The 19,393-nt window shown below is 51.4% G+C and overlaps 1 long non-coding RNA gene across 1 annotated transcript; it reads right to left on the bottom strand.

Moving 5' to 3' along the window:
- Nucleotides 1-756: 756 nt before the first annotated feature.
- On the bottom strand, nt 757-2,252 carry LOC146858116 (uncharacterized). The gene is made up of 3 exons (XR_014979653.1): nt 2,177-2,252; nt 1,897-2,071; nt 757-1,175 (listed from the first exon to the last, which is right to left on the bottom strand). It is a non-coding gene; the product is annotated as an uncharacterized LOC146858116 (long non-coding RNA).
- Between the last annotated feature and the right edge of the window lie 17,141 nt (nt 2,253-19,393).

Here is a 19,393-nt window from a genome sequence, read left to right as displayed (position 1 = left end):
ATTGACCTCCTATATACAGAGCCTAAGGTTGCTGAGCCTGGGTCAGCCCATGCGCTGGTGGTACCCCAGGACTTCAGAGCCTTCCTACTGGGGCTGGCTCACGATGTGCCATTGGCAGGGCATTTGGGGCAAGACAAGACCTTTGAAAGGGTTGTCACCCACTTTTATTGGCCTCAAATGCGCAGGAGTTCAGATACTCACTGCAGGACATGCCAGACTTGCCAGGCAAGTGGAAAGAGTGGAAGGAAGCAGAAGGCTCCACTCCAGCCATTCCCTGTGGTCGGCACCCCATTCCAGCGAGTGGGGATTGACATTGTAGGGCCACTGGACCCCAGGACAGCGATGGGCAATAGGTTCATCCTGGTCCTGGTGGACCATGCCACCCGGTACCCGGAAGCCATTCCTCTGAGGACAGTGATGGCCCCCGTGGTGGGACGTGCACTGATGGGAATTTCCTCCCGAGTGGGATTCCTTCTAGAGGTGGTGTCTGACCGAGGTACCAATTTCATGTCCAAGTACATGAAATCCCTTTGGCAAGAGTGTGGTGTAACCTACAAGTTCCTCAAAAAGAAAAGAGAGTACCTGCCAAGAATAAATCACAAAGAGGCCCTAAAGAAGGGTCCAGATGCTTCAGAGACAACGACCAAAAGGCAAACCAGTTCAAGATCGAGAAAACAAACAAATAAGGTCTAAATAGATAAGAATGTTTTTTGAAAAAATATTTTTTATTTTATTTCATAATTGTGATTATTGTAGATAAGGGATTCATTTTTAGTACATATAGTGGGGAATTAAACAGACTAAATCAAAAGGAATAGTGAGACAAAATATCAAAATAATACTGTTTCTATACAGGCAGTTGCTAATAGTCCCAAGGGTGCTCCTTCAGACAAAACAAACATTCATACCAACAACCACATAGGGAAACATATAACATTAATACATCTTTATAAAAACATACAGCAAAATGAAATGATTGTTTAACAGCAAAATTCTAAGACATGGAAGGACTAGAAACAGTCCAAGCGGCTAAAAAGGCATACAACAAAATTCCATATTGGTAGTAGCCAGGAGTACGATAACACAATGCCAACGCGCGTTTCGGTGATCAAGCCCCAACAGGGGCTGCACCTTCTTCAGGGCGAAGGAGGACAAAGATGGAGGGACAGGCGCACCTGTAAACAAGTAAAATATGAACAATGGGAAAAACAAGCAACTTAAGATTACATAATAACATAGCATGATCATTTAGTTGCATTTACACATATAATTAAGCCTCCAATAGTGCATGAAGAATGCAATTAATGAATTCCATAGGGGTCAATCAATGATGAACCCCAACCTTACGGGGTATAATCTAAATGTTATAAGTAGGTTTTTATAAACACGGTTTGTCAGTGGTCGAAGCAACGATATATGGTTTAATCAAAATCAGATTAAAAATTGGAATAGAGTGCAGCATAGGAAACCAACACCAATAGCACGGTCTACATTTTAAAATCGAAATGAGCCAGGTGTAGACAGAATGTATAGGTTGCTCGGCATACATTGTATAAATGAAGGAGAAGGGGATGACATTATTACTAGACATAAAAGGAATATAGATACAGCCAACAAATCAGAAGGGATGGATAAGATGCGAACCCTGTGCGTTAAGATCCTATATTTCTTCATAACGGTCAGGATGGCCAAAGAATAATAAACAGAAGAGAACTAGATGCGCTCCAAGATAGATAAATAGCCGAAACCTCGTGATAGGAAAATGAAGAGAAAATATGTGCACCAACACCAAACCACATGCGTATCTAGATGAGGGCGACGACCTTATATCCCCCCAGTACAGAAAAAGTAGGGGTTCAGATTAGAGGAGAAAAGGAGGATGAATCATATCAATACCATTAAAGGCGAAAAGGGCCAAAGCACTGCTCAGGGCGTCACGCGTTCTTCATAACGAGAACTGAAAAACACACGGGTTTTCAAGCGTTATTAGTGACCGCCCCCGGTAGCGGTAATAAATATCGAGCGAAGGAGCGAGTCTGCAGAAGGATGGGTACCTCACAGGATCCAAAACCTGTAGGGTGATGTGAGCAACAGTTAGAGAGAGAAAAAACTTCCATAATCAATTAGTACTAAGCCCCGCGGGGCTAGGACGAAAGGAGGCTGGAATATTCCCTACCCGTGGTCAGGTCATCCCTTGGTGCGGGGAAGAGTTTTCCCTGTGTCCGGAGAAGAAACGGATAAACCAGACACCCCACATTCAGGCGAGCTGATGCGGCTTTTCAATATATAGGGGACGAGGGAGGATATACCTAGGGTAATAGAGATGAAACGAGGTTAGAATCTTCCTCAAGATACAGAAATAGAGTTGAGGAAGTCATCACCTATAGGGGAGCACTTACCATATTCAATTCGACTGGCAGGCAACCAAACGGGTTTCGCACACAGATCTCTGCGAAAACGCTAACAATCGGCGGCTTCCGGGGAAGGACAGGTTGCTAAAAGGGAGCGCCTTCTTTTATGTCGATGAAGGCGGTCTAGTGGCCAATAGCACGCAGAGAAGGGCGAGTAGGGGGGATGTACTAGACATAGAGAAGGGACCATAAGAATGGTAAATGCATCGGCCATCTTGGGCCAGTCAAAGAGAACCAATGAAAACAAATAATAATAACCGAATCACAGTAAAAATACAAGCAAAAAACTTAAGAATAACGGGGTGAAGGACACAAGAAAAAGTGGTGATAATTTTAAAGAATATTTAAAAAAAAAAATTTTTACCGGGAGTTTCTTGTAAATAGACCAAAAGAGTTTGAGAAAAAAGGTCTACTAGGGGGGAGAAAGTTAGATGATAGCATTCTCCCAGGGACATTGTTCATTATGTCCTTTCTTGACCGAGTTCAGAAGGTAGATCCAAAATACCTCTCTTTTCTTACGGATCTGAGTGGGGTCCTTTCCTGGGGGGGTCAGGATTCTCTCTAGGATCGACCACTTGAGGTCCTGTACAGAGTGGTTGGAGTGCCGCCAATGTTGGACCAGGGGGGCCGATGTTTTTCCATTCCTGATGTTCGACTTGTGTTCCCCTATCCTCGTTCTGCATTCTCGTCCCGTTTCTCCAACATAGACCATCCGACAGGGACACATAATCGGATATACAATGTTAGATGTACGGCAGTTGGTCATGTTGGTGAGTTTGATTTGACGTTCAGGGGTGTCTATGCTATCTCCTGTGATGGCATTGGGGCATGCCTGACAGTTGCCACAACGGTGGTTGCCTAGAACAGGTCCGGCATTGGTAATGCCAGTTTGTTGGAATGCGGGGGGTTCTTGAAGTTTCCCTTTGACTAGATAGTTCTTAAGGTTCCTGTTCCTTCTGAATGCGAAAATTGGCTTAGGAAAGATATTGTCCTCATTTCCCATGTTCAAGAGAAACCAGCATGAATTAATCGTTTGTCTCAACTTATGATTAATGTTGGAATGTCTGGTTACGTAGACAAGTTTGTCAGCCAAGGGTTTTTCTTTGGGGAGAAACATTGACTCACGGTTGAAGTATTTGGCCCTTTTGAGGGAGTCCTTAATGAGCTTGAGTGGATAGCCTCGATGGATGAGTTTGCTCTTCAGAACATTGGCCTGATCGGTAAAATCGTTGATGTTGGAGCAGTTTCTTCGAATACGAAGAAACTGGCTGAATGGGATGCTGTCCCTTTGGCAGCGGGGATGATAGCTGCCATACTGTAGGAGCGTGTTCTTAGCAGTGGGTTTGGTGAAGAGGGATACGTAAATTTTATTATCCCTGTGTTTGATCCACACATCCAGAAACTCCAATTGAAGATTGTCAACGTGGGCCGTGAATTTCAAATTGATGTCGGCCGCATTTATCCAGAGTAGGAAGATGTCAAGGGAGGTTTGATCACCCTCCCATATGAAGAAGATGTCATCTATGAATCAGACCCATGAGCGAACATTTTCGTAAAATGGGGCCAACTCATTGAAGATATTTTGATGTTCAAAATGTCCCATGTATAAACAAGCAATACTGGGGGCACATGAAGCCCCCATGCTACAAGTTCACCACCCCTTACCACCCCCAAGGAAACGGGTTGGTTGAGAGATTCAACTGAACCCTCAAAGGCATGATAATGGGCCTGGAAGGACCCATGAGGCGTAAGTGGGACGTCCTCTTACCATGCCTTCTCTTCGCATACCGTGAGGTGCCACAGAAGTCTCTGGGGTTCAGTCCCTTTGAACTTCTGTATGGTCACCCAGTCAGAGGACCTCTAAGTCTGGTCAAGGAAGGCTGGGAGCAATCTCCCAGGAAACCTCCCCAGAATGTATATAGCTACATGCTGGCCTTCAGGAATCAGACTAGGCGTTTCAGGCAACTTGCTGAGGCAAATCTGGAAGCCAGCCAGGAGGAGATGAAGCGGTGGTACGACCAGAATGCCACTCTGGTGGAGCTTCAGCCTGGACAGAAGGTGTGGGTCTTGGCCCCCGTGGAGCCGTGTGCGCTCCAGGATAAGTGGACCGGTCCCTTTGAGGTGGTGGAGCGCAAGAGTCCTGTTACCTACGTGGTGGACCTGAAGTCTCCTAGGAACCCCTTAAGGGTCCTACATGTCAACCGCCTCAAGCCCCACTTGGAGAGGTCCCAAGTGGGCATGCTCTTGGCAACAGATGCTGGGATGGAAGAGGATTACAACAAACAAATGATGGACGGAATGCTGACAATGCAGACATTCTCCCCCAGTCAAGATATCTGGGTTAAATCCATCATTCTTTTGCCCACTACGCCACCCCAGTTTAGACATGGCGATATGCAAATCAGTCTTGACCCTCTGCCTCATGGGAACAGTCCAGCCCGAACTGCCAAGCCATGTCTTCCCTGGACCGGAATCAAGCATCCTAGGACCGGTTTCTGGCTATCAGCCGTCATCAGCCAGGATAGCTTGACTCCAGTGGCGTAGTGAGCACGGGTCCCACGTCTGGGAATACCCATCCCACTTAGGGCGAAAAGCGTTACAACAAACAAATGATGGACGGAATGCTGACAATGCAGACATTCTCCCCCAGTCAAGAGATCTGGGTTAAATCCATCATTCTTTTGCCCACTACGCCACCCCAGTTTAGACATGGCCATATGCAAATCAGTCTTGACCCTGTGCCTCATGGGAACAGTCCAGCCCGAACTGCCAAGCCATGTCTTCCCTGGACCGGAATCAAGCATCCTAGGACCGGTTTCTGGCTATCAGCCGTCATCAGCCAGGATAGCTTGACTCCAGTGGCGTAGTGAGCACGGGTCCCACGTCTGGGAATACCCATCCCACTTAGGGCGAAAAGCGTTACAACAAACAATGGATTTAACCCAGATCTCTTGACTGGGGGAGAATGTCTGCATTGTCAGCATTCCGTCCATCATTTGTTTGTTGTAACGCTTTTCGCCCTAAGTGGGATGGGTATTCCCAGACGTGGGACCCGTGCTCACTACGCCACTGGAGTCAAGCTATCCTGGCTGATGACGGCTGATAGCCAGAAACCGGTCCTAGGATGCTTGATTCCGGTCCAGGGAAGACATGGCTTGGCAGTTCGGGCTGGACTGTTCCCATGAGGCACAGGGTCAAGACTGATTTGCATATGGCCATGTCTAAACTGGGGTGGTGTAGTGGGCAAAAGAACGATGGATTTAACCCAGATCTCTTGACTGGGGGAGAATGTCTGCATTGTCAGCATTCCGTCCATCATTTGTTTGTTGTAACGCTTTTCGCCCTAAGTGGGATGGGTATTCCCAGACGTGGGACCCGTGCTCACTACGCCACTGGAGTCAAGCTATCCTAGCTGATGACGGCTGATAGCCAGAAACCGGTCCTAGGATGCTTGATTCCGGTCCAGGGAAGACATGGCTTGGCAGTTCGGGCTGGACTGTTCCCATGAGGCACAGGGTCAAGACTGATTTGCATATGGCCATGTCTAAACTGGGGTGGTGTAGTGGGCCAAAGAACGATGGATTTAACCCAGATCTCTTGACTGGGGGAGAATGTCTGCATTGTCAGCATTCCGTCCATCATTTGTTTGTTGTAACGCTTTTCGCCCTAAGTGGGATGGGTATTCCCAGACGTGGGACCCGTACTCACTACGCCACTGGAGTCAAGCTATCCTGGCTGATGACGGCTGATAGACAGAAACCGGTCCTAGGATGCTTGATTCCGGTCCAGGGAAGACATGGCTTGGCAGTTCGGGCTGGACTGTTCCCATGAGGCACAGGGTCAAGACGGATTTGCATATGGCCATGTCTAAACTGGGGTGGTGTAGTGGGCAAAAGAACGATGGATTTAACCCAGATCTCTTGACTGGGGGAGAATGTCTGCATTGTCAGCATTCCGTCCATCATTTGTTTGTTGTAACGCTTTTCGCCCTAAGTGGGATGGTTATTCCCAGACGTGGGACCCGTGCTCACTACGCCACTGGAGTCAAGCTATCCTGGCTGATGACGGCTGATAGCCAGAAACCGGTCCTAGGATGCTTGATTACGGTCCAGGGAAGACATGGCTTGGCAGTTCGGGCTGGACTGTTCCCATGAGGCACAGGGTCAAGACTGATTTGCATATGGCCATGTCTAAACTGGGGTGGTGTAGTGGGCAAAAGAACGATGGATTTAACCCAGATCTCTTGACTGGGGGAGAATGTCTGCATTGTCAGCATTCCGTCCATCATTTGTTTGTTGTAACGCTTTTCGCTCTAAGTGGGATGGGTATTCCCAGACGTGGGACCCGTGCTCACTACGCCACTGGAGTCAAGCTATCCTGGCTGATGACGGCTGATAGCCAGAAACCGGTCCTAGGATGCTTGATTCCGGTCCAGGGAAGACATGGCTTAGCAGTTCGGGCTGGACTGTTCCCATGAGGCACAGGGTCAAGACGGATTTGCATATGGCCGTGTCTAAACTGGGGTGGTGTAGTGGGCAAAAGAACGATGGATTTAACCCAGATCTCTTGACTGGGGGAGAATGTCTGCATTGTCAGCATTCCGTCCATCATTTGTTTGTTGTAACGCGGGATGGAAGAGGAGACAGAACCTCTTCCTGACCTCCTGTCAGCCAAGGAGCAAGATGGGTCAGTGGATGGTGTCATCCTCTCTTCCGCCCTGACCCCTGAGCAACAGAATGATTGTCGCCAGTTGCTGGGACAATTTTCTGATCTGTTTTCCCTGGTCCCTGGTGTCACTGATTGGTGCGTCCATGATGTGGACACTGGGGATAGTACCTGTGCGGCACAAGGCCTACAGGGTGACTGACAGGGTGAGGACATGCATCAAGGAGGAGGTCTCCAAGATGTTTGCACTCGGGGTAATTGAGTCTTCTAGCAGTCCTTGGGCCAGCCCCGTGGTCTTGGTCCCAAAGGCTGCAGCGCCGGGAGCCACACCCGAACTCCGGTTCTGTGTGGACTACAGAGGACTCAATTCAGTCACTAGGACTGACGTACACCCCATCCCCCGAGCTGATGAGCTCATCGATCGGCTAGGGGCTGCCAACTACCTCAGCACGTTTGATTTAACGTCTGGGTATTGGCAGATCGCCTTGACCGAGGGGGCCAAAGAGAAGTCAGCATTTTCCACCCCAGATGGGCACTACCAGTTCCGGGTTATGCCATTTGGGATGAAGAATGCCCCTGCCACCTTCCAGAGATTGGTCAACCAGGTGTTGGCTGGGCTGGATTCGTTCAGTGCAGCCTACCTGGATGACATCGCGGTGTTCAGCTCCACTTGGGAAGAGCACCTGCGACACCTCTGGGAAGTGTTGATGGCGCTGCGCAAGGCAGGCCTCACGATCAAGGCGAGTAAGTGCCAGATCGGGCAGGGTTCCGTGGTGTACTTGGGACACCAAGTTGGGAGTGGCCAGGTGGCACCCCTTCAGCCCAAGATAGAAACCATCCTGAATTGGGAGGCACCCAAAACCCAGACCGAGGTGAGACCCTTCCTAGGTCTCACCGGGTACTACAGGAGGTTTGTCAAGGGGTATGGCAACATGGTTGCCCCCTTGACAGCGCTGACTTCGAAGAAGCAGCCCAGGAAAGTGATTTGGACTGACACCTGTCAGAAAGCTTTTGAGGCCTTGAAAACTGCTATGTGCACGACGCCCGTGCTTTTGGCTCCCAACTTCTCCAAAGAGTTTATCGTTCAGACAGACGCTTCAGAGCATGGTGTGGGGGCTGTTCTTTCACAGATTAATGAGGAGGGCCTAGATCAACCCATAGCCTTTCTTAGCAGGAGGTTACTTCCACGGGAACAGAGGTGGAGTGCTATTGAGCGTGAGGCATTTGCTGTGGTCTGGGCGCTGAAGAAGCTAAGACCCTACTTGTTTGGGTCTCACTTCCGGGTTCAGACGGACCACAGGCCCCTCAGATGGTTGATGCATATGAGGGGTGAGAATCCAAAGCTGTTGAGGTGGTCCATTTCCCTACAGGGTATGGATTTCACGGTGGAACATCGCCTTGGTACAGATCACGCCAATGCTGACGGTCTGTCCAGATTTTTCCGCCTTAGTGATGAGGAACTCCCTGGGGTAGGGTAGTTCTCCCCACTTTTCAGCTGGAGAGGACACGTGTTAGACCTGGCACCTTGGCGTGAGTCTCCCTCCCTCTTTTTGTCGCTGTGCCTCATGTGTTTTTAAGGGTGTTGGCCGCTCAGCGCGCTGTGCCACTGCCAACCAGTGTCGCGGTGCGAGTGCTCCCTATGTAAATTGTATATGTTGGTTGGATTCCATGATTGGAATGTTTGGTTTACTGTCAGGCCCCAGTAAAGTGCGCCAGGAGCGCCAGGGCATGTAAATGCAAACACCGCTGGTGGGCTTGCAACACGGGTTGTGCCACCCACAGAAGCGGCCGGTAAAATATGTCTAAGGTCTGCCATCGCAGAACCTGCGTGTAGTCTGGTACTGACATGCTGACTGGCAAGTGCCCACACTTGCCGGTCCCTAAAACCTTCCCTTAGCTGCATGTTAGTAACCCCTCTGGTAGGCCCACGGGCAGGGTGCGTTGCAAGCATAAGGTAGGACAAGCCTGGATGCGTGGCATGTCCTAGTAGTGAATGACCGCCATCTTGTTGTTCACTACTGTAAGGCTACCCTGTTCTCATAGGCCAGTATGGGCGGCTGGGATTGTTACATCCTATGATCCTAACCGACCCAGGGAACATGGTAGAAGATCGAGTTTAGTATGCCTGAACTCGGAATAACAAGGTACATCTTGTTCCAAGGTTTATTTTAATATTCCGCGTTTGCAAATGCCGCTTTTAGAAAGCTGGCCTTTGCTTGCCTAAACATTTCAGCCCGCCTCTGCGTGATGTGTATCTGATGTCTGGCTGGTGTGAGTGACAGGGCTGGGGGAACCCAGATGGGCAGGGCTAGGTAGCCTGGTGGTGAATAGGACGATCGACAGGTAGATGGGTGGTAGGAGTACTCCTAGGCTCTGAATAGGACAGTGCTCTGCCACCTCAATGCCGGCTCCGCCCCCTGTGGAGCGTCTGAGGACTCTGCCCTGCACTCTGAAAGAAGAAGCCTGCATCACGTAAACAAAGTGCTCAGAAACCGGACTGGACTAGGCAAGGGCCCCCCTGGCCTGGGAGAACAAAAGATTTGCTGTATAAAGGTAGGAGCCCTGCTCCTAAGAAACTAGATCCGCTTTTGACCAAGAAGAATCTCTGCCTGAGGAGGAGGCACCGGGAAAGCTGTAGGAGGAAGACTGTCCCTGTCCTGGGGGATTGGCCTGCAGTGGTGACCTTGCTACCAAAGGGGAGAAGAGAAACTGTTGCTAAAGACTTTGCTTTATTTTTACTTTCAAGACTTGTGCTTTCCAAAACGATCTCCAAGGGCTTGGAACTGAGCTTGCCCCCTGAACTGAGCCCCAGGACCACTGGGCTCTACCTGATCTTCACTCGCCTGCCGCTGGACTGTGGTGTCCTTTCCCTCACCGGAGCTGTGACCCTCGTGCCCCAGTCCCTCCCTGAGCCGTGACCAGGACTGCTTAGCCGCCCCCGCCTTGGGAAGAGCCTCGCTGTGCTGGGCTGCTCCTGTCACCTCGCTCGCCGGAGGCTCGCTGTGCACCTTCACCCTCCCGCCGGAATCGGCGTTGTGAGCATCTCCAAGCCTCGGACGGCCCGGACGTAATCTGCGTGCCCGGCTGCCCCGCTTTGTTCACCCGCCACCTGCAACACCCTGCTCTTGTCATGAGCCTGAAGATCAGACCCCTATCGTGAAGTGTGGGAGCCCCGGACGCCGCCTCGCCCTTCTGTCGAAGAGCCGCTGAAATCCCGCACCCGCCTTCGCGTCAAGAAACAAGGTACTGTACTTACGAACTCGACCGCGAGCTCGCATCGGATCCAGGGTCCGTAACGTTCTGATTTCCCTGTCATCTGCCGTGTGCTTCCCGGGCGCCACCTCAGCACGGAGTGCGCTGAGGCCCACAGTTACCTTGTGCCCGCCTAAAGAACTTTCCGTAACAAAGAGACTTTACCGTATTTCCAAGAGTTGTGGCCCCATCAGTTCAACGTTACTGGGCCTTGTATTTGAATCTGCTGAATCTACATAAAAGCTTATTTTTATATACTACCTGATTGGTGTCTGTTTGTGGTGCATGCAAGGGGTTTACTGTATGTGTAATTGCACTCACTTAACCGTGTACGCCTGAGACTTAGCCTAGACTGCTCGTGCCACGCACCTAGAGGGTGAGCAGGGGTTATTCTGGGGAGTCATCCTTCGCCCTGACAAGAAGTAAAGGGTCCCTGCTTGTTGTGGGTACACACCTGCATCAACCAGAGCCCCCTCATTTCTAACACTTAGCAAAAGGAGCCCTAGGAGGCTCCCTGACCAAGTCCAGTATGGGCGGCAGATAGCAACTCCCAATATACCCCTTTTCAATTGTTTTGCACTTCTGGTTTCGTTGCACAATTTTGATTGACTCTCGGCGTCAGTCCCAGTGGAGTCAATAATTTCCACACACCTGGTTGTCCCTGGATACCCAGGTAGTAGGTCAGTGGATGGCTGTAAATGCTTATTGTGGAACATAGCTGGGTTGGCAAGCAAGTTTTCTGACCCAGGATGGACTTCTTTCATAAAAAGGTTTGATTTGATATGCTTATAGGAAACGTGGGCTCTCAAGAACACCTTTTTCATAGATGGGTATAAGTCCTTTTTTGTACCTGCCACACCCTCGAGGGCAGGTTGACCCAAGGGGCGTTGTTTATGTTTCCTTAGCAGTAAAATGTAGATCAGTTGTGTTGCCCACAGATAATTTATGTTTGTAAACTTTGTCACTTTCTAGTGGGTCAGGTAAACTGTTACTCCAGAAGTTTTTACAATGCTACATCTTCTCTTCCAGAGGTTTGTAACATTTCTCTTTTGGGCTCCTTTTTAAGAAACCTGAATTTCTCCAGCACAAACTTAAGGAATTTAATGCTGGCAGGAGGTTTTAACATCCATTTATGTGGGAACCTGAGGGAGACGGGCTCTAGAGATATGGGCTGTCCTCGTTTGACAGGTATGCACCTAGAACACACCAAACAGGGAGACACCCTTAATGCCCTAGTGAATGAGTTTTATTTAGCATCAGCCATGTGAAAGCTGGACCAAGGCACGAAGGCCATTGTTAGAAATGGTATTTCTGGTTGGCTAGGGCTTGCGCCAAAGCCAGGCAGAAACCACCACTCTAGTCAGGGCAAGGAAGGTACACGCAAAAGATAACCCCTGCTCACCCCCTTGGTAGCTTGGCACGAGCAATCAGGCTTATCTCTGAGGCGATGTGTAAAGCGTTTGCGCGCGCACCCAGCGACAACACCCAAGGCCCACCACAAAGGAAACTCCACACAAGGTATTATAAAAAATTAGCCTTTGTATTACCAAAACACATTAGATAAAAACACACACTTTACAATGTGCCAACAGGCACGGGCAGAGTTTACAAGGGATTATATGTACAGGGGACAGGGCCACATGGACCACTGTCAGGAATTAGCACTTTGTAGAAACTAGAACTTAGAACATAGGAATAATACTGTAGTACAAAATAGCAAATGTAGCACACAACCAGTAACTACTGGTAACAGGTAAGTACCACCTACGCAACCCTAACCACCTTAGGAAAATGTCACGCAGGGAACTAGGACCTCACTAGCACCACTTGTACTAGGGAGACAAACAACCACCTAAGTATCACAATACCTTTAGGGGTCTAAGCACAGCACACATGATGCATCGCAACACATTCAGAGGTGTAGGGAAGGAAAACACATGATGCATAAAATACATTCAGCGGTGTAAACCAAGGCACATGACGCATAAAAACACAGGGTGCGCAAAACATACTACACCGTACATTTCCTAGCACCAAAATCACATCAGAGTCCAGGTTGCGCCAGAACCTAAACGTAGCAGCTGCCCACTACTTGCTGGGCAGCTGGGGACAAGGCAGGACCTAAACGCTGCAGCTGGCACTAAGTGATGCGCAGCTGTGGAAGGCTAATAGTATCCTCATTCACTTTGGAGCGCACTAGCGCTCTTAAAACAAACAATGCGGGGGACGTTGGAGCCCTCTGGTTCTAGAAAACTGATGGCCCCGTTGGAGCCTCAGGGCTCTATCACAAATATGCACCCTTAAACGTGGGAGCCCCTCTGGGCTCTGAAGTAATAATGCCCCCAAGTCGCTAGAGCCACACGGGGCTCTAAAAATACAATACCGGCCATGCCCGCCTCGTTGGAGCCACGTGGGCTCAAAACATAAAATTGCCCAGAATAACGTGGGAGCGGCCCGCTGCAAGACGGGGCCGCTCAAAAATGGCATTACCGCATCGTGCATCAATCAGGCACCAACCAGTGGCCATACGGAGCCCCCCCAGCCCTTTCTTACTCACCGGGCTGCTCTCGGGGAGACTCCTCCAGATACAGCAGGCAGCAGGCGGGGCTCTCTCTTGCTCATGAGAGCCTCGCCGAGGATTCAGCTGCCACCACTCTCGTCGCAGGCTTCTCCGGTGCAACGGGCGGGGCTCTCTCACCTCCGAGAGCCTCGCTGGCGGCGGCTGCACTTCTTTGTCGCGAGAGCAGGGTGGGCTCCCGCCTATCTCGCATCAGCACTGCTCCCTTTGGAGACATACGCCGGGCTCCCTCAACTCATGGGAGCCCCACGTATGTCTCCAAAGGGAGCAGTGCTGATGCGAGAGGCACAGTCTTCCGGGATGCCTTCTCTCGGTCGGGGGAAATGACGGCGAGGCCCCGCCCCTGTCCCAAGCCGATGTGCCTGGCTTCCGGTATTTACGCGGTCGTGGTGGCTCGGGCCGGCGGCGGTGATCCTTCACTTGGCAAAGTGCGGGGTGGGCACCCGCGTATAGAATAAATTACAAATGCCGCAATCGCGGGGTGGGCACCCGCTAATTAATAAAAAGTAATTGGCAGCATAACCAGTGGGGTGGGCTCCCGCTCGGTCCCGTATCACGGGGAATCCCTACTACGGGGGTTCCCTCCGACAGGAGCTGTAGCTCGGCGCTGCGAAGCCCACGCTCTCCCTCCGCTGGGCCAGTTTAAAAAGCAGAATACAGCGCTCAGGCGCTGGAGGACTATAGCAAAGCCCTGGGCAAAAGCAATAATAAAGAGCCAAAGGTCCCAGCAGTCCTGGAGGCATCAGGGGGGGCAATGTAGGGCCCAGGGGCCAGCACACAGGACCTTCCAGCAGGGAGGTAGCCCCCATGGCGGTCCCTCCTGGGCCCCACCAGCAGCAAGCCCCCCTCTGTCAGGATCCAAGGGAGAACCAGGCGCTAGAGACCAAGTCCCTGAAATCCATTAGGCATCCAGGGGCTGGGCAGGGCCCAGGGAGGCAAGCCTTCCCCTGGGCCCCAGCAGCAGCACGCCCCTGGCAGATTCAAGTACAGAACGAGAACATTTTCATGGGGTCACAGCCCCTCTTTAATACACCAAATCCCTTTGTTCTGGGTTGAGGGTGAGGGGGAAAACCAGTCGCAGCTGGTTGGGGGGCACCCTTGATGTGCTCAGCCCCTCACTCTATTCACTGGCAGGGCTAGGGTCATCAGTCGCACCACAGGGGGCGGAGCCAGCATTGTGTGGGGAAAGCCCTGCCCTATTCAGGTCCAAGGTGCACTCCTCCCCAGCCATCCGCATGCTAATCTCACACTCACCACTGGGGCAGACCCAACTAGACTCCTGGAGCCAGGCTCACCAGCCAGCTCCAGGCAATCACACGCCAGACACCTTTTACACTAATATGCCAACTCCTAGAAGTGGCACTTCCGCACATGACATAATCACGCATCATACATCATTGCGAAGCATTCGATCACACGAGTCCGCACATACCAGACTCGACCCTGCACATCCCACGCATCAGGAACTACCAGGGACACATACATTCCCCATGCATTCCTATGGGAGGGCAGGCCTATCTCACCACATGCACTCAGGGGGCGCACGCACTTTACTTTGGGACACAGGGAAAGTGCGCAGAAACCACAAATCACTACCCACCAGGCCACCAGTAAAAGCAAAAAGTTCAGGGGTGAACCTGCCAGAAGGGCCAAGTCCAACAGCCATCAACCACAACTTTATAGGGAGGGGAAGTGACTCATGTATCGATTTTATTTTTGTTTCAACCCCTTTCTTTTATCTAACCTCAGATTTCTCAATAGAAGCACACATTTACAGTGACAATACATAACCCTCTAAGTATTAAAACCAGCTGGCCTTTATTTTCTCAAACCAGTGGGTAGGAGGTGAGAGATTATTGAATGTTACAGATGGGGGCAGAAGGCTCAAGTGGGCACAGATAACCCCTGACTCTTTTCACAAGTCCCTATCAGCTAAATGTAACAAGGAGCTAGCGGCCTGCTCATCCCCGCAGGCGGAGTTAGTCAACACCATCAAGGCCTTTACGGTTATCTCCCGTACCACAGCAGACCTACTTGAGGCTCTGGCCCCAAGGCAACCGGACTGGGCCCTAAGATGGTTTAGTTCCAATTGCTCTTGTACATCTAGGAAGCTGAAGGAAGCATTAGGTACCAACCCAAGGGACACTAGTTTAGTAAAAGCTTGCAGAAGTCATTACAAAGCCGTTTTAGCAAGGCGTAAGGACGCTCTGAAGGAGGAGGCCTGGAGTGAGCTCATCAAGGCCAGCACTCTAAAGAGTAGCTACAAGTTTTGGTGCATAGTTAATAGGCCTTTCTTGGCAGTAGATGCAGCGAATGCCCTCAACGCCCGCATCACAGAGGATGAATGGGTTGGTCACTTTGAGGAAATGTTTAATTGTCCACCAGCTGAGAGCACACCTTGCCGGGTGCCAGAAGGGAATTCTTCTCTATTAGTCTCAGATGAGGAAGTAAGGAAGGGCATAGCGGGTCTGTCCAGAAACAAAGCACCAGGACCTGATGGGATTCCTCCTGACTTCTATATCTCCAACCTGAAGCTGTGGGTGACGGCTCTCACCTCAATCATCAACTCAGCGGTTAGAGCGCCTCCCGGCTACCTGGGCTTTATCCACAATCGTCTCTGTTTTTAAAAAAGGCAATAGAGACAGTACCCACTGTTACAGGCCAATTTCCCTGCTGGAGTCAGTGGTTAAGGTGGTTGGACTTATCTTATTAGACAGGTTAACCAGCTGAGCAGATGATAATAATATTCTAGCAGATGTTCAGCATGGTTTCTGTCCTGGTCGGTTAACTGTGGACCAATGTTTGAACCTGTTTATGATTCTTAACAAGTACACGGTTGCCTCCCCTGGAACCATCCACCTAGCCTTTCTGGACCTGTCCTCCGCATTCGGTCGCGTCAACAGAAGTAATCTCTGGCAGACCATGTCATCTTTTGTGGCGGATAGAGATATCATCCTCTTTTTATGAGATCTCCATCGCGACATGAAGGCCGAGGTTCAATACACTAAAGATCTCATGGTCACCCGACAGAGAGGTGTCCAGCAGAGTGGTATATTGGCCCCTTTTTTGTTTAACCTATACATCAATAACCTGGAGGAGGTATTAGTGGAGTCCAAGGTGGACTGCCCCCAAGTGGGACGGCATGGTCTTCCTGTACTACTGTATGCAGACGATGCTGTCCTCAAAGCCTGGACTGAGAGGGGCCTGCAAATGATGCTTAACTCTTTTGCTCAATTTTTGGAAGATCAGGACCTGCTAGTTAACTATTACAAATCCTATGAGATGCAGGTGGGATATTGTTAGAGAAAGTCTTATACCTTTAAGGTTGGGTCCATTTCAGTCCCCAAGACTACTGTTTTTTCATATCTGGCGATTTTGTTGGATGTTAGCATGAATTGGGGGCCATTAAGAAGCCAAAAGAAACTGGAATTTATATGGGGAAATGCTGCTATTATTAACTTTGCCTCCAGATCGGGAAGGAGACCGATTGGGGCGCTCTTGCAGATTTATAGGGCCAAGTGCGTTACTAAGGTGGTTTATGGCAGTGAAATCTGAGGTGAAAACAACTTTCTGAGAAGCCTACAAAGTGTACACCATGGAACCTCTACCTTTGTAGCTCATGACCCTCCTGGTAGGTCGCTCCCCCTCCGCACAGCTCCGCCTGTGTGCCCCAGCTGCCGCTGCTAGGATCTCGCCCATAAGTGTGCTTCCTCCGTTGCTGTGCCCCGATTTTTGCCTTCAGTACCGCGGTTTTTACCCCTTCTGTGCCCCGATTGTTGCCTTCTGTACCGCTGTTTTTCCCCCTTCTGTGCCCCGATTTTTGCTCTCTGCACCGCTGTTTTTCCCCCTTCTGTGCCCCGATTTTTGCCTTCTGTACCGCTGTTTTTCCCCCTTCTGTGCCCCGATTTTTGCCTTCAGTACCGCGGTTTTTACCCCTTCTGTGCCCCGATTGTTGCCTTCTGTACCGCTGTTTTTCCCCCTTCTGTGCCCCGATTTTTGCTCTCTGCACCGCTGTTTTTCCCCCTTCTGTGCCCCGATTTTTGCCTTCTGTACCGCTGTTTTTCCCCCTTCTGTACCCCGATTTGTGCCCTCTATACCACTGTTTTTCCCCTTTTTGTGTCTCATTTTGGTTTCTGTGCCCTCGTCTCCCCGCCGCTGTGGACCCTGTGGCCCCACCCCCCCTGACTGCCCACTGCCCATTCGCTGATCCCGCCTCCCGCCTCCCAGCTGCTATTCCCTCCCACCTCCCCATATATGCCGGATGCTGCGCGGTGAGGAGAGCGACCCCTGACCCTCCTGGTAGGTCGCTCCCCCTCCGCACTGCTTCGCCTGTGTGCCCTAGCCGCCGCTGCTAGGATCTCGCCCGTAAGTGTGCTTCCTCCGTTTCTATGCCCCGATTTTTGCCTTCTGTACCGATGTTTTTCCCCCTCCTGTGCCCCGATTTTTGCCTTCTGTACCACTGTTTTTCCCCATTCTGTGCCCCAATTTTTGCCTTCTGTAACGCTGTTTTTCCCCCTTCTGTATCCTGATTTTTGCCTTCTGTACCACTGTTTTTCCCCTTTTTGTGTCCCATTTTGCTTTCTGTGCCCTCGTCTCCCCTGCCGCTGTGCACCCTGCGGCACCGCCCCACCCTGACTGCCCACTGCCCATTCGCTGATCCCGCCTCCCGTCTCCCAGCTGCTCCTCCCTCCCACCTCCCCATATATGCCGGGCGCTGCACGGTGAGGAGAGCGACCCCTGACCCTCCTGGTAATTCGCTCCGCCTGTGTGCCCCAGCCGCCGCTGCTAGGATCTCGCCCATAAGTGTTCTTTCTCCGTTTCTGTGCCCCGATTGTTGCCTTCTGTACCGCTGTTTTTCCCCCTTCTGTGCCCCGATTTTTGCTCTCTGCACCGCTGTTTTTCCCCCTTCTGTGCCCCGATTTTTGCCTTCTGTACCACTGTTTTTCCCCATTCTGTGCCCCAATTTTTGCCTTCTGTACCGCTGTTTTTCCCCCTTCTGTATCCTGATTTTTGCCTTCTGTACCACTGTTTTTCCCCTTTTTGTGTCCCATTTTGCTTTCTGTGCCCTCGTCTCCCCTGCCGCTGTGCACCCTGCGGCACCGCCCCACCCTGACTGCCCACTGCCCATTCGCTGATCCCGCCTCCCGTCTCCCAGCTGCTCCTCCCTCCCACCTCCCCATATATGCCGGGCGCTGCACGGTGAGGAGAGCGACCCCTGACCCTCCTGGTAATTCGCTCCGCCTGTGTGCCCCAGCCGCCGCTGCTAGGATCTCGCCTATAAGTGTTCTTCCTCCATTTCTGTGCCCCGATTTTTGCCTTCTGTACCGCTGTTTTTCCCCCTTCTGTGCCCCGATTTTTGCCTTCTGTACTGTGGTTTTCCCCTTCTGTACCCCGATTTTTGCCTTCTGTACCACTGTTTTTCCCCTTTTTGTGTCTCATTTTGCTTTCTGTGCCCTCGTCTCCCCCGCCGCTGTGCAACCTGCTGCCCGCCCCCCCGACTGCCCACTCATTGATCCCGCCTCCCGCCTCCCAGCTGCTCCTCCCTCCCACCTCCCCATATATGCCGGACGCTGTGGCAAGCCCATCTGCCAACATGGAAACCAACTTCCACAGATGTATCATACGCAACACCCGCTCTGCCCGCAAACACGCCATTGAACTCTGAGACCTACTCGACTCCACCTCCCCAGACGTCGCCTTCTTGACGGAGACCTGGCTGAACTCCTCCTCGGCACCCGACATTGCCATAGCCATCCCAGAAGGCTACAAGATCACCCGCAAGGACTGCACCAACGGAACAGGAGGAGGAATCGCCATTGTCCACAGGAACACTCTCAACATCTCGACACACGCCAACGACACCCTCAGCACCGCCGAACACCTGCACTTCCAGATCCACACAGACCCCAACACCACCCTCATAGGCACCCTCCTCTATAGAGGACTCCGACCGCAGTTCAGCGACTCCATCACCGACCTCGTCAGCACACACGCCCTCGCCTCCACGGACTACATCCTCCTCGGGGACCTGAACTTCCACCTCGAGAACAACAACGACCCCAACTCCTCAACCCTGATCGACAACCTCAGCAACCTCGGACTGAGACAACTCATCACAGCACCCACACACTCCGCTGGCCACACGCCTGACCCCATCTTCTCAGCAAGCACCCATGTCTTCTTCGACCGCACCACCGAACTCCACTGGACTGGACCACCGCTGCATCCACTTCACCTTCTGGAAACCCACCACACACCACCACTCCCAGCAAACGCCTCGCCGCAGCTGGGGCAGGATCATCGAGGACCAGCTAACCGCCGCCCTCGCCCAGAGCCCACCCACAGACCCAACCGACCCTGACACCGCAGCCCGCAACCTCAAACAATTGATCAACGACTGCGCAAACACCCTCGCCCCGCTCAAGAAACCCCCCAACACCCACACCAGCAAGAGAGCCAGCTGGTTCACCGAAGACCTCCAGGCCTC

The sequence above is a fragment of the Triturus cristatus genome, chromosome 3_2 (genome assembly GCF_964204655.1).
Source record: "Triturus cristatus chromosome 3_2, aTriCri1.1, whole genome shotgun sequence".
NCBI lineage: Eukaryota > Metazoa > Chordata > Amphibia > Caudata > Salamandridae > Triturus > Triturus cristatus.
The sequence above is the reverse complement of the archived record's forward strand: the minus strand, read 5'-3'. Positions and strand labels throughout refer to the sequence as shown.